Source organism: Uloborus diversus, unplaced genomic scaffold (genome assembly GCF_026930045.1).
Source record: "Uloborus diversus isolate 005 unplaced genomic scaffold, Udiv.v.3.1 scaffold_440, whole genome shotgun sequence".
NCBI lineage: Eukaryota > Metazoa > Arthropoda > Arachnida > Araneae > Uloboridae > Uloborus > Uloborus diversus.
Genome location: NW_026558616.1, coordinates 32,238 through 45,632, shown reverse-complemented (window position 1 = coordinate 45,632; position 13,395 = coordinate 32,238). Strand labels below are relative to the sequence as shown.

General features: G+C 36.5%; 1 pseudogene; it reads left to right on the top strand.

The window, feature by feature from the left end:
- Positions 1 to 13,395, top strand: part of LOC129233472 (neurogenic locus Notch protein-like) — a 57,768-nt pseudogene that overhangs the window by 26,090 nt on the left and 18,283 nt on the right.

Sequence of the window (13,395 nt, the reverse complement as noted above, 5' to 3'; positions counted from 1 at the left end):
ATATATATTTTTTCTTCTTTTTGCTGAAAAACAAATAGCTTATCACATTTTTACTACATTCGAAAAGCTACGCTTAAAATAGAGCATAGTTCAATTTATTTTGTATTTTAACCGTGCTGTTAGATGATGAACACGTGCTACCATCTAAGTCATAACGGTTCAAGCAGCCTGCGGTAACAAATTGTAAAAATTTTCAAAAAGTAAAACATTTCTTTTTAATATCTTATCTTATATATTATTCCCCTCTCATTTTAAAACTTATCAGGCTGGCTAATGACGAAAAATAGACTTACGGTCGAAAAATCAAGTTTTCGAAATCGCCCTTTGCTGTTTCAAAACCTTGATGCAGCCTGTAGCTCTTATGCATTTTTTTTAAAAGTAAAGTTCTAATTCAGTTTTCCAATTTTTTACGTCGCTTTCGACAAAAAAAAAAAAAAAAAGCCTGTGTGTGTGTGTGTTCATATTTTAATAAAGCTTAAAAGCACTACTAGAATTAATTGTTTGGTTAAATTGATAAGTTTTTTTGGGTAGAGCTTTCGTCTATACACAATCTGAACTTCGGGCAAGCTTGGGCTGTCCGACATAATATCAAATGTATATTAGTATTACGCATTACATGTACTCATAACATACACACGTAATAAAATAAATGCAATGGGAATGCTACTTGGTGTTTCGACTCCTTTATGCGGGCTACAGTTATAATTCGGATAAGTTGACTGCTAATCGAAGGGTGTTTTTCCTTTTTTGTTAAGCTTTGACTACATCCAGACCACTCAGTATAATGTAAGCATAAAAAAATATTAGATTTACCTAAAGGAAGTTCTTTTTGTGCAGAAAAACAGTTTCATTGTATGCTGAAATGTAGATGTATCTAATAAAAGTGTTCAACCTTTTGTACAAATGAAAAAATACTACGGCCAAATTAAAACTACGAGTTTCACTCAGTAAACCTTTAATTTTTTATTCGCGCGAATACGATATAAAGCTTTAAAAGTATTATCAACTTCATTAGCAAGAAATTATTTTCTACTCCTCTGCTTTCTGCTGAAAAAAAAAAAACATTTTGTCTACGTTCGAAAAATTACACTTAAGAACGGACTCAGTTCAACTGGTTTTGGTTTTGAATTTTAAGTGTTCGATTAAAAGAGAAACATGTGAGCGCATTTTAGCCGTAACGGTTAAAGCAACCTTTTATGTGAAATAGTTCAATATTCAAAGATAAAAACACTTGTTTTCAATCAAATTTATTACTTCTCTAGAATGTTTGTTTCAATCGCTACGTAAGATCTTCGTCATTCTTTAATCAAATTCCATGCTTTGCGAATAATTTTAAATCGTATCATGCTGGTTAATGACAAAACACAGATGCATGATCTTATTATTATTTTTTTTTTGGAAAAAAGCTTTTTTGCTGTTTTTTACTACGCATTCCATCAATGAATAGCTTTCGAAAAGGAAGGCGCAATTGCTAGGTTTGTTGGGGTGTCGGGCTGTTAGTCAGAATGGCGCCAATTCGAATACGTGCCAATAAATATCTCTTTAATGTTTCTTTTTTTCCCGTCAGATGCTGACATGTGCAGGACTGTATTTGCCACAACCTGTTTTTTCACATGCACAATTATTGCTTTTTCACGAGTCACCACTCAGCCACATTTTTAATGACATTCATGTTTGCATTGAAAATATGTACGATTAAAAGGGGAGCTATGATCAAATTATCACAACGTTGTATTTAACGAGGTTTTGTTACTGATGTCTTTAAATTACATGCCTTCTCTTCTGCGCTTACTTTTTTTTCGGTTCTTCTTTATAATGTTCTTTCTTTGAAATTCTTAAAGAGCGAAATGCCTTATGAAACGATTTGAAGCACAGTGCGGAGTTCCGCACGGGTCGACTAGTATTCTTATTAAAGTAGTAATTGATGCTGGCATTGTTTTGCTAATTCTACTGTTAATGTTGTATACAGTTTTTTTTTACATCATTAAAAACCACTTGTGTTTAGATTTGGTCTTTGACAAATCTTTAAACGTCTTAATCTGAAAATGTGCATTTTGTAGCTCATAAAAATTGTGTACTAAATGTATTTTTAGCGAAGATTCCTACAAACACAGTATTAAACGAACCAGGAAATAAAACAGTTTTAAAAAAAAGAAACAACACAGTCACTAAACACAAAATACATTCATTTGGTTTATCCAAACAGTACTGCTTTTGTGTGACAAACAATGCGCCGATAAGGTCATGGTTTCGAGCTCTAATCTCATGCCACAACATCAATCATAAGGCGCCTATATAGGGGCCTTATACCAATCATAAGGCGCCTATATACCAAGGGCGCCTATAAAGGGGGCAGGGGGGGGGGGGCTCGAGCCCCCCTTAGAAACTAGAACTTCCTTGCTTTCAGTACTTTTTTCTTTGAAAAAATGTAAAAACATTTCTTCTCCAGACGTTAATGAATAAGTTATTAAAAATTTCAAATTTTAGTGACACTAATCTGTCCTGAAATCTGTTTCCATGGGGAAATTATCCTGCTAAACCATAGTTAAAATATCTGAGCCCCCCCCCTTGCAATTTTGTGTATGGGCACCCATGGTCCTTACATGAAAAACATTTTCATGTAAGGACCTATGATTGACAAAACCTCCTTCCACCGGAGAAAAGTTGTTTTTCCAGTATTATAGACCTAATGCAGATTTATTTTTTCCTTTGTAGGTATTTCACTTGGAAATTTGTGTCAAAATGGTGGCAGGTGTGAAGATATAGGCAACAGTCATAGATGTATTTGTGTAACTGGGTATGAAGGCAGTTATTGTCAGCATGAAATCAATGAATGTTCTTCACAGCCTTGTCATAATGGAGCTACATGTAAAGATCTTGTTGGAAGATACTCTTGTTCTTGTCCACCAGGCTTCAAAGGTTAGTAATTTAATGCATTATATTGGCTGTTTGTATTTTGTATTTTGCCTCGTAAAGATAACTGATATTTCATTTAATAATCTATTCACATTTTACGTGGCTCTGTTTAACGATTTCCTGTGTCTTATTTTCTCCTGTTTTATAAGGAAGTGAACATTTTTTTTAATGGTAATTTAATTTTGAATTCTTCCAATACATTCAGCTCATTTTTGCTGAAAAGTGAAAACCATATTTTTATTTACTTATTTCAAAGATTAGTTTTATTTTTTTTGTGAGAAAAAAATCAACAACTGTATTCTGTTATTGTGCTGTATAGTTTTAATGGAAGTATGGTTTAAATATATTTTTAATAAACAAAACTGAAACAATATAAAAATTGCGATATTTTTCTCTTTAAATATATTTATCCTATTGGAGTTTTAATGGAACTTATTATTCTCATCTTTTAACATATCATTTTCCATGAAATTTTTTGCACATTTTAAGATGAAGTTTTTGTGTTTTGCTGTAGTATTATTTCTGTATACAATTAAGTTCATTGCGAAACAGCTATTTTTTTAGTAGAGGCTGTATGTTCTTATTCTTGTTTGTGTGTAAGATGCACTAGAGATACTATCAATGATGTGTACATTATAAATGCTGGAAAAAATATAGATAACTGCTTTGTTGGCATTGATTTTGTTAATTTGAAGGTTTATAATATTGGATTTTTTTAACTATCTCTAATTATAAAATTATTTGAAATTTATTGATTCATTTTTACAGGACTGAATTGTGAACATAACATCGATGTCTGCTTTCCCAATCAATGTAGAAATGGGGGGACTTGTCATGATCTTGTCAATAGTTTTGTATGTTCTTGTCCTCATGGAACTCAAGGTATCTTATGTGAAATAAATATTAATGAATGTTTCGAAGGAGCTTGTCATCATGGAGGTACATGATGACATAATATGATAATGTTGGAAATTACGAATGCCAGTGTCCACCAGGCTTTGTTGGTCCAAGGTAAGTTACTGTACTAAAATGTAGTAAGTGTGATTTGCAAGTTCATTTCAGCCATTTAATTAATATTTTTAGTGCTAAAAATTAATTTAAATGTTCTTTTTTTTCCCATGCCGTCTTGACACTTTAACTTTATATTGTCCCTTTTTTTTCAATAATAATAGTAGTACTATAAAAATAGTATTTAATTTCTTTAAAATAAATCATGTTAGCAAAAATATTTTTTGAATTAGTTGTTTTTATTTTAAGGGTTTTCCTGAGATATAGTAAACTTAAAGTCAGTATCAAAAATGATTTGTTAACTGTTAACTTAAAAGGTTTTCAATTATTAGAATATTGTGGTTCAAAACAATATTCTTTCCCTGAATTGCTTTGTTTCTATTTTAATAGATTTTTGTATAGAATGCAATATCTCTTATTTTGAAGGTGTGAAGGAGATGTGAATGAATGTCTTTCGAATCCTTGTTATGCTATTGGAACTCAAGACTGTGTTCAGTTGATCAATGACTATCGTTGTGACTGTAAACCTGGGTACATGGGACGCCATTGTGAATCAAAGATAAATTTCTGTGCTTCCAATCCTTGTTTAAATGGAGGTGTTTGCACAAGTGTAGCTCAAGGACATGCATGCATCTGTGCTGATGTAAGTTGTTCTTAAAATTTATTATGACTTTTGGAAGTTGACTTGTGAATATAAAAATATATTAAAATAAAGAGTGTTTTGAGCATAATTTTTGAAAAATCATTAAAATATTTTTGTTAAGCATTTCTAATCATTTATGAAAAATACTTTTAAAAATGTTTAATGGTTTCCTTGCATGAATTTGAAGTTGATATTTATTGGAGCCATCCAGAGAATGAGGTCGTTTCCAAAATTTTAAAAGTATTTTTTTCTGAAAGAGCGTGCTTAAAAACATAGAATTTGACCGTTTTTAAAATAATTTCTTTAAGTTTTATATTTTTAAAAAATTACTTAAATAAGTGCTCTTTCATTGTTTAACGCTTTTCGATTCGATTCCGAGTCATAACTGACTACAACTGTATTATGTCGAGGGATCTGCATACTAAGTGCCTTGCCTCCATTATTTTTTATACCGATAGATGGCAGCACCACCACCGGATCCAACAGTTAATGAGAATTTTGAACTAATCCAGGAGCTAATAGCTACCTGAAATTAGCACCCCCAGAGGTATCGTTTCACTTGGAGGACATTGAGACCACGAGCATATTTAACGTCGCCCAGTCCCCTTTAATGACGACGGTGGGTCTTCGACCATCGAGGTTCGAACCCGAGGCCCTCCGGCTCCGAATCCGACACTCTACTGATCGGGCTACCACGGCCCCTTAACGCTTTTGCCGATAACATCACAAATGATGAAATGCCATTCAGTGTTGCCATCACGGTCCAAAATATTTAATTCGCATCTTTATTCACGTGTATTGGCAACGATGTGGTTGATATCAAGCCTAGAGCGCAATTGTAATTCGCTTCTTGATTATCATAACATGGAAATGCGGTAGAAAGATGCGCCATAGTACATCATTTGTGACGTCATAAAGACCAAGTCTTGTTTGAAGAATCGGACATTTAAAAAAATTAATTAAAAAATAATTGTTAGGAAAATGAAAGTATTTTCTAAGTCCATGTTATTTTTTTGCTTATTCTATTAATTTCAGTGACAAAATACTACTTTTGACTGAAGGAAACAACCCCATTGACTTCACCCTAGGAAAACATTTTTACAACACTGCTCCCAACAAACACACCTAGAGTGTGTTTTAAAATTGACTTAATACCAGCATCATAAAACATAGAAAACTTATAGCTTACATAAGAGGGGAACTATTCCTACAAAACAATTTAGAAACTGAAACTTCAAAATTGAAATTTAGGAAATTTGTGGTGAGGAAGGGGTTTGGGAGTTCTCTTCCGAAAATTCTTTGATGCTGAAATATTTAAAGCGCCACTTCAGGCTATATTTGAGTGCCTTAAGAGGGATGTGATTCGGGAACCCTGTCTGGGGTTAGGATTCAGTTCCCCTATTTCTTTTTTTAATTAATGAATGTTGGAAAGGGTATCTTGTTTAAAAAATATATCTACTTCCCTGAAGCGATTTTTTATTGCTAATTTCACCACCTGCTATCTTATAAAAGAATTCTTTTTCAAATGAAGACTGTGGGGAATGGTGACAGTTCATTATCATTAGTCGGCCTTACCCTTCCCCCACCTTTCCTTCTTTTCTAGTTTATTGGCGCTACCTTGGGTAGGCTTTCGAATCAGAACTGATTTATGTTGCAAAAGTGAAAATCTTATGTCCTAAGCGATTTTATTGCTACAATAAAAATGTTTACGATCGGCAAAAAACTAATGGTGGGATGCTGCAAACGCTTTTACCCCTTACATTATCCAACATCGTCTAAAATTGCGTTTTGGAAACTTCAATTTTGAAATATTGCCAAAGGAGGGTTCCTGAACTCTATCCCTTAAGTAGTGCATTCAAAAAGCGTATAAACGTTGTGAAATTTAAATTACGATTTCGTTTTTAAATCTTCAATTTCGGGGAAATCCCATAGCGTCCCCTCCCCTTCCCCTCTTTCTTTAATATTTTTTGAAGGTTGCCCAATATTGTGATTTTGGGACTATCAGTTTGAAATAATTGATGTAAGAGTCCCTGAACCCCTCCTTTCTCTGATCTTTACCAAAATGGCCTGCCACAGCGTTTTTTGGACTTAAATTTGAAAAAATTTCTGGGGGAGAGCCCCCAGAGCTCCCCCCCCACACACTTTTTTTTTTTTGTCGGATTTTAGATTTTTTGGAATTATGATGACAAAACACTTAAATATTACAATTTTAAAGGCTTAAAATTTAAATCAAACATTCTAAAACTGGCATTGTTAAAATCTGCAACATTTATGCATACAAATTTTTTCTTAAGCCCGCATGCAGGGGGGGGGGGGGACTGAAAATATTTTCCGTCTTGAACACATCACTAAACTTGCACCCATGATGCAGTCGAACCCCGCTATAGTGAACCCGGGATATAACGATCCTCCGGTTGTAACGAACCTTTTTGGCTGAAATGCTACCAACTGAAGTCCTGTGTTGGCTGAGGTACTTTCAAACACTTATTAGAGAATTTTTCGAACGTCACTTTGTATGACTTGATTTAAAAATGGGGAATTTTTGATTCCTTAATACAGTCGAACCCCGCTATAGTGAACCCGGGGTACAACGATCCTCCGGCTGTAACGAACCTTTTCGAAATGCTACCAACTGAAGTCCTGTGTTGGCTGAGGTACTTTCAAACACTTATAAGAGAATTTTTCGAACGTCACTTTGTATGACTTGATTTAAAAATGGGGAATTTTTGATTCCTTAATACAGTCGAACCCCGCTATAGTGAACCCGTTATACAACGATCCTTCGGTTGTAACGAACCTTTTAAATGCTACCAACTGAAGTCCTGTGTTGGCTGAGGTACTTTCAAACACTTATAAGAGAATTTTTCGAACGTCACTTTGTATGACTTGATTTAAAAATGGGGAATTTTTGATTCCTTAATACAGTCGAACCCCGCTATAGTGAACCCGTTATACAACGATCCTTCGGTTGTAACGAACCTTTTAAATGCTACCAACTGAAGTCCTGTGTTGGCTGAGGTACTTTCAAACACTTATAAGAGAATTTTTCGAACGTCACTTTGTATGACTTGATTTAAAAATGGGGAATTTTTGATTCCTTAGTACAGTCGAACCCCGCTATAGTGAACCCGGGGTACAACGATCCTCCGGCTATAACGAACCTTTTAAATGCTACCAACTGAAGTCCTGTGTTGGCTGAGGTACTTTCAAACACTTATAAGAGAATTTTTCGAACATCACTTTGTATGACTTGATTTAAAAATGGGGAATTTTTGATTCCTTAATACAGTCGAACCCCGCTATAGTGAACCCGTTATACAACGATCCTTCGGTTGTAACGAACCTTTTAAATGCTACCAACTGAAGTCCTGTGTAGGCTGAGGTACTTTCAAACACTTATAAGAGAATTTTTCGAACGTCACTTTGTATGACTTGATTTAAAAATGGGGAATTTTTGATTCCTTAATACAGTCGAACCCCGCTATAGTGAACCAGGGATATAACGATCCTCCGGTTGTAACGAACCTTTTTAAATGCTACCAACTGAAGTCCTGTGTTGGCTGAGGTACTTTCAAACACTTATTAGAGAATTTTTCGAACGTCACTTTGTATGACTTGATTTAAAAATGGGGAATTTTTGATTCCTTAATACAGTCGAACCCCGCTATAGTGAACCCGGGATACAACGATCCTCCGGTTGTAACGAACCTTTTAAATGCTACCAACTGAAGTCCTGTGTTGGCTGAGGTACTTTCAAACACTTATAAGAGAATTTTTCGAACGTCACTTTGTATGACTTGATTTAAAAATGGGGAATTTTTGATTCCTTAATACAAGTCGAACCCCGCTATAGTGAACCCGGGATACAACGATCCTCCGGCTGTAACGAACCTTTTAAATGCTACCAACTGAAGTCCTGTGTTGGCTGAGGTACTTTCAAACACTTATAAGAGAATTTTTCGAACGTCACTTTGTATGACTTGATTTAAAAATGGGGAATTTTTGATTCCTTAATACAGTCGAACCCCGCTATAGTGAACCAGGGATATAACGATCCTCCGGCTGTAACGAACCTTTTAAATGCTACCAACTGAAGTCCTGTGTTGGCTGAGGTACTTTCAAACACTTATAAGAGAATTTTTCGAACGTCACTTTGTATGACTTGATTTAAAAATGGGGAATTTTTGATTCCTTAATACAGTCGAACCCCGCTATAGTGAACCCGGGATACAACGATCCTCCGGCTGTAACGAACCTTTTAAATGCTACCAACTGAAGTCCTGTGTTGGCTGAGGTACTTTCAAACACTTATAAGGGAATTTTTCGAACGTCACTTTGTATGACTTGATTTAAAAATGGGGAATTTTTGATTCCTTAATACAGTCGAACCCCGCTATAGTGAACCAGGGATATAACGATCCTCCGGTTGTAACGAACCTTTTTAAATGCTACCAACTGAAGTCCTGCGTTGGCTGAGGTACTTTCAAACACTTATTAGAGAATTTTTCGAACGTCACTTTGTATGACTTGATTTAAAAATGGGGAATTTTTGATTCCTTAATACAGTCGAACCCCGCTATAGTGAACCCGTTATACAACGATCCTTCGGTTATAACGAACCTTTTAAATGCTACCAACTGAAGTCCTGTGTTGGCTGAGGTACTTTCAAACACTTATAAGAGAATTTTTCGAACGTCACTTTGTATGACTTGATTTAAAAATGGGGAATTTTTGATTCCTTAATACAGTCGAACCCCGCTATAGTGAACCCGTTATACAACGATCCTTCGGTTGTAACGAACCTTTTAAATGCTACCAACTGAAGTCCTGTGTTGGCTGAGGTACTTTCAAACACTTGAGAATTTTTCGAACGTCACTTTGTATGACTTGATTTAAAAATGGGGAATTTTTGATTCCTTAATACAGTCGAACCCCGCTATAGTGAACCAGGGATATAACGATCCTCCGGTTGTAATGAACCTTTTAAATGCTACCAACTGAAGTCCTGTGTTGGCTGAGGTACTTTCAAACACTTATAAGAGAATTTTTCGAACGTCACTTTGTATGACTTGATTTAAAAATGGGGAATTTTCGATTCCTTAATACAGTCGAACCCCGCTATAGTGAACCAGGGATATAACGATCCTCCGGTTGTAATGAACCTTTTAAATGCTACCAACTGAAGTCCTGTGTTGGCTGAGGTACTTTCAAACACTTATAAGAGAATTTTTCGAACGTCACTTTGTATGACTTGATTTAAAAATGGGGAATTTTTGATTCCTTAATACAGTCGAACCCCGCTATAGTGAACCCGGGATACAACGATCCTCCGACTGTAACGAACCTTTTAAATGCTACCAACTGAAATCCTATGTTGGCTGAGGTACTTTCAAACACTTATAACAGAATTTTTCACACAAGTTACGACTGCTTTCCGCGATCGTAGAATCGGGGAAGTTTTCAGGGCTAAATCGGGTTATTGTCAAGGAACTTTTTTCTCCGGGATTGTGTTCACTAAATCGGGTTATTGTCAAGGAACTTTTTTCTCCGGGATTGTGTTCGCAGGGTTTAATCTGGGTTCAAAAGTTCTCTAGCATAAAAGCTAAAATTGATGGAAAAACGTTAGCAAAATGCTAAAATGTTACACATTCTCATATATTTATATATGCCTCAGTGTGTTTTATCGCCAGTTGAAAGTAAAATTCATATTTCATTTGTGACATCCTTGAAGAAATAAGTACAACAGCAATTTTTTTAAAACATAAAATAAAAAATGAAAACATGATTGGTGTTTATGCAGTCCCCTCCTCCTAATAAAGCAGTTTTTGGCGGGGCATAATGCTGGATAAGACTAAAATTTATTGAACCTAATTGTAGTTTAAACATCTTAGCTAAGATTTAAAAAAATATTAGGTTGTTTATCGCCATGCACACTTTCTCTGTAGGATCATACATTTCATCTTCATTTAAAAAACTAATTTATTTATTTATTTATTTATTTTTTTTTGAGCAAAAAAGCGAAAATGCATTGATTTATTTTCGCAATTCACACTGTTAAAAATTTTCCGGAAAATTTACGGTAATTGTTACTGGCATCCATGTTGCCAGTAACTATTACCGTAAAAATCAAATGTTACTGTAAAATTTTACGGTTTCCTCGGTAGGCCACAGCAACCAATTGGCGCTGGTATCGCTTATTTCTCCGGTATAAATTACCGTAAAAATCAGCGATGCGTTAGCGATGCCATTTTACAGTAACAATTACCAGAAAATCTTCCTGAATTTTTAACAGTGCAGATAGTGTTTTTGCATTATGGGAAAAATGCGACCGTAGCGGAAATCCTCTTCTCGGAGATCTGATGACTTTCTCTTTTCTCGGCAGTTTTGGCGGAGTTGAGTCGTGAAAAGGCCGACCTAGAGTCTCGCCTCGAGGAGCGTGAAAGGCGCAGGCAGGAGCTCAGACGCCGGGAGCCCAAGACACGGGAGCCTGACCCTCGGGAGCCTGTACCACGGGAACCCGAACCCTGTAAGTTGCGACAACTGTTACTTTCAGTAACATCTGATTATTCTGTTTTTTTTTAATAAAAAAAGTTGGATTTTCTTTATTTAATAAAGACTGTTTCGATCTTTTTTAAATCTTTAAAACTTTATGTTTATAAATACAAAGCAATTATAAAACAATGTATATTTTCTACGGAAGATGAAAAAGCCACTTTTCAACAAGGTTGGATTTTTTGTGAAAAATATATTTTTTTTGATTTAAATTAGGTTTTTGATTTTTTTTTCAAAGTTTTAAATAATTTTTTTGAAAACTTTTTATATTGCTTAGCATTTATTAACATAACATATTTCATACCGAGTTAACCTCCCATGCCTACATATATACACAGGCCTACATACACACAGGCCTACACACACCCATGCCTGCACACAGATACAAACACACATGCCTACACACATACACATACCCCCTACACACAAACACACGTACCATCCACACATGCGCCTACATAAACACACGCGCATTCATACACAAATACACATGCACACACACAGAAACACATACAAACACAGAGCTACATACACCTACACACACATACACAAACACACACATACACAAACACACACACATACATACACATACACACAACTACCCATACATTCATGCCTGCACACAGACACAAACACACATGCCTACACGCACATACTCATACCCCCTACAAACAAAAACGCATACCCCCACACGCAAACACACGCCTATATATACACACACACACTCATGATTGCAAAAAACATAATTTGAATTCAAGATGACAAAATTCAAATTATTATTTTTATTTTAAAATATTTAAAAAAATAACAACTCCATTGTTATGTAAACTAAATTGTGACGATTTTCTCTCTTCCACAGATCGTGACGCCGCCTCCCCATCGCCGGCGCTCGACCCCCGCCTGGAACTCCGCACGTGGCGCTGGTCCACCTCCTCCGCCTCCAGCAGCCCCCGGCGCTCCCCCTCGCCGCCGACGGAGGGACCCCGCCCGGATGCCGCCGCCCCGGATGACGTCGCCCGGACGACGCCGGTTCTACGGACAACTTTGCCCGTCCTGTTGCCGGGGACGTTGGGGGCGTCGCGACTCTGCGCCGGCGTCAGCGCCTGATACCGCCGCCGCTGCCGCAATTCGCGCCGGCGTCCGACCGGCGAGTGAGGCGGCCGGTGGAGCGGTACCAGGCGCCCGCCGACGCGGTGCCGCGCCGCCCTCGTTTGCCGCCCGCGCCGCGTCCGGTAAGCAGGTGAGTGGAGCTCCCTCGGCATCCCTTCGATCGATTCGCAACCCTTTTAGCGTTTGGTCCGGACGGGGGACATATGGTCCGAACGGGGGGGGGGGCATTTTGTCCGGACGGGGTTACATTCGTTCCGGACGGGGGGGGGGACGTTTCGTCCAGACGGGCATCTAGTCCGAACGAGGGAGAGGAGGGAATTTTTTTGTTGAGGGCAGGAAGGGGACGGCTTTTCGTATCGACCCGGATCAAAAAAAATTTCTCCACACACACAAACTACATACGGATACTTAACCGTGCTATTGGGACTAAGGAATCCAATTTCTTATTTAACAAAATATGTATTGACAGGGCCCAATACATGCTGATTTTACTACCGTTTTTCGGTACCTTCACAAAAATCTTATTTTAAAATCGGTATTTTCACAAAAATCAAGTTATAAAATCAGCAGCTTTACAAAACTAACTTTGAAAATCTAGAAACAATATTAAAAAATCGAAAATTTTACAACAATCTGTATTCTAAAATAGAAAACTTGTTTTTCTGTTAAAAACACAGTTTACTCATAAAATGAAATGCTAAGATGATTTAAATGAACAATCGCTTAGGTAACAACTTTTTCATAGTATTAAACTCATTTTTAGCTGTTTTTCGCCAAATTGCATTTACGCAACGTAGCATCAGTTTTGGGGGATGATTTCCTGAATTGTATACAGTACAAAGCCATTTGAGCTGAGATACAATGGTAATTTCCCTACTTCTTACCCCTTCCCCCCCCAAGAAAAAAAATGCCTTTGAAAGATCCCAAACACAATGCTAATAAAAAAAACTTTCAGAAAAATAGATTATTGATACAGCACTTTCACAAAAATAGGTACTGAGAAAAAAATCCTGGATTTGCCCCTGATTGAAATAACGGTAAAAGAATGATTTTCGTATATTTGTTGAGGAGCTTAATATCCCCTCTAAATTTCCTTGAATATTTGCAGAGTGAATTTTGACCGAGACCTATGTACTGTTTCAACGAGAGTCTAAGTTCGTTGAGTA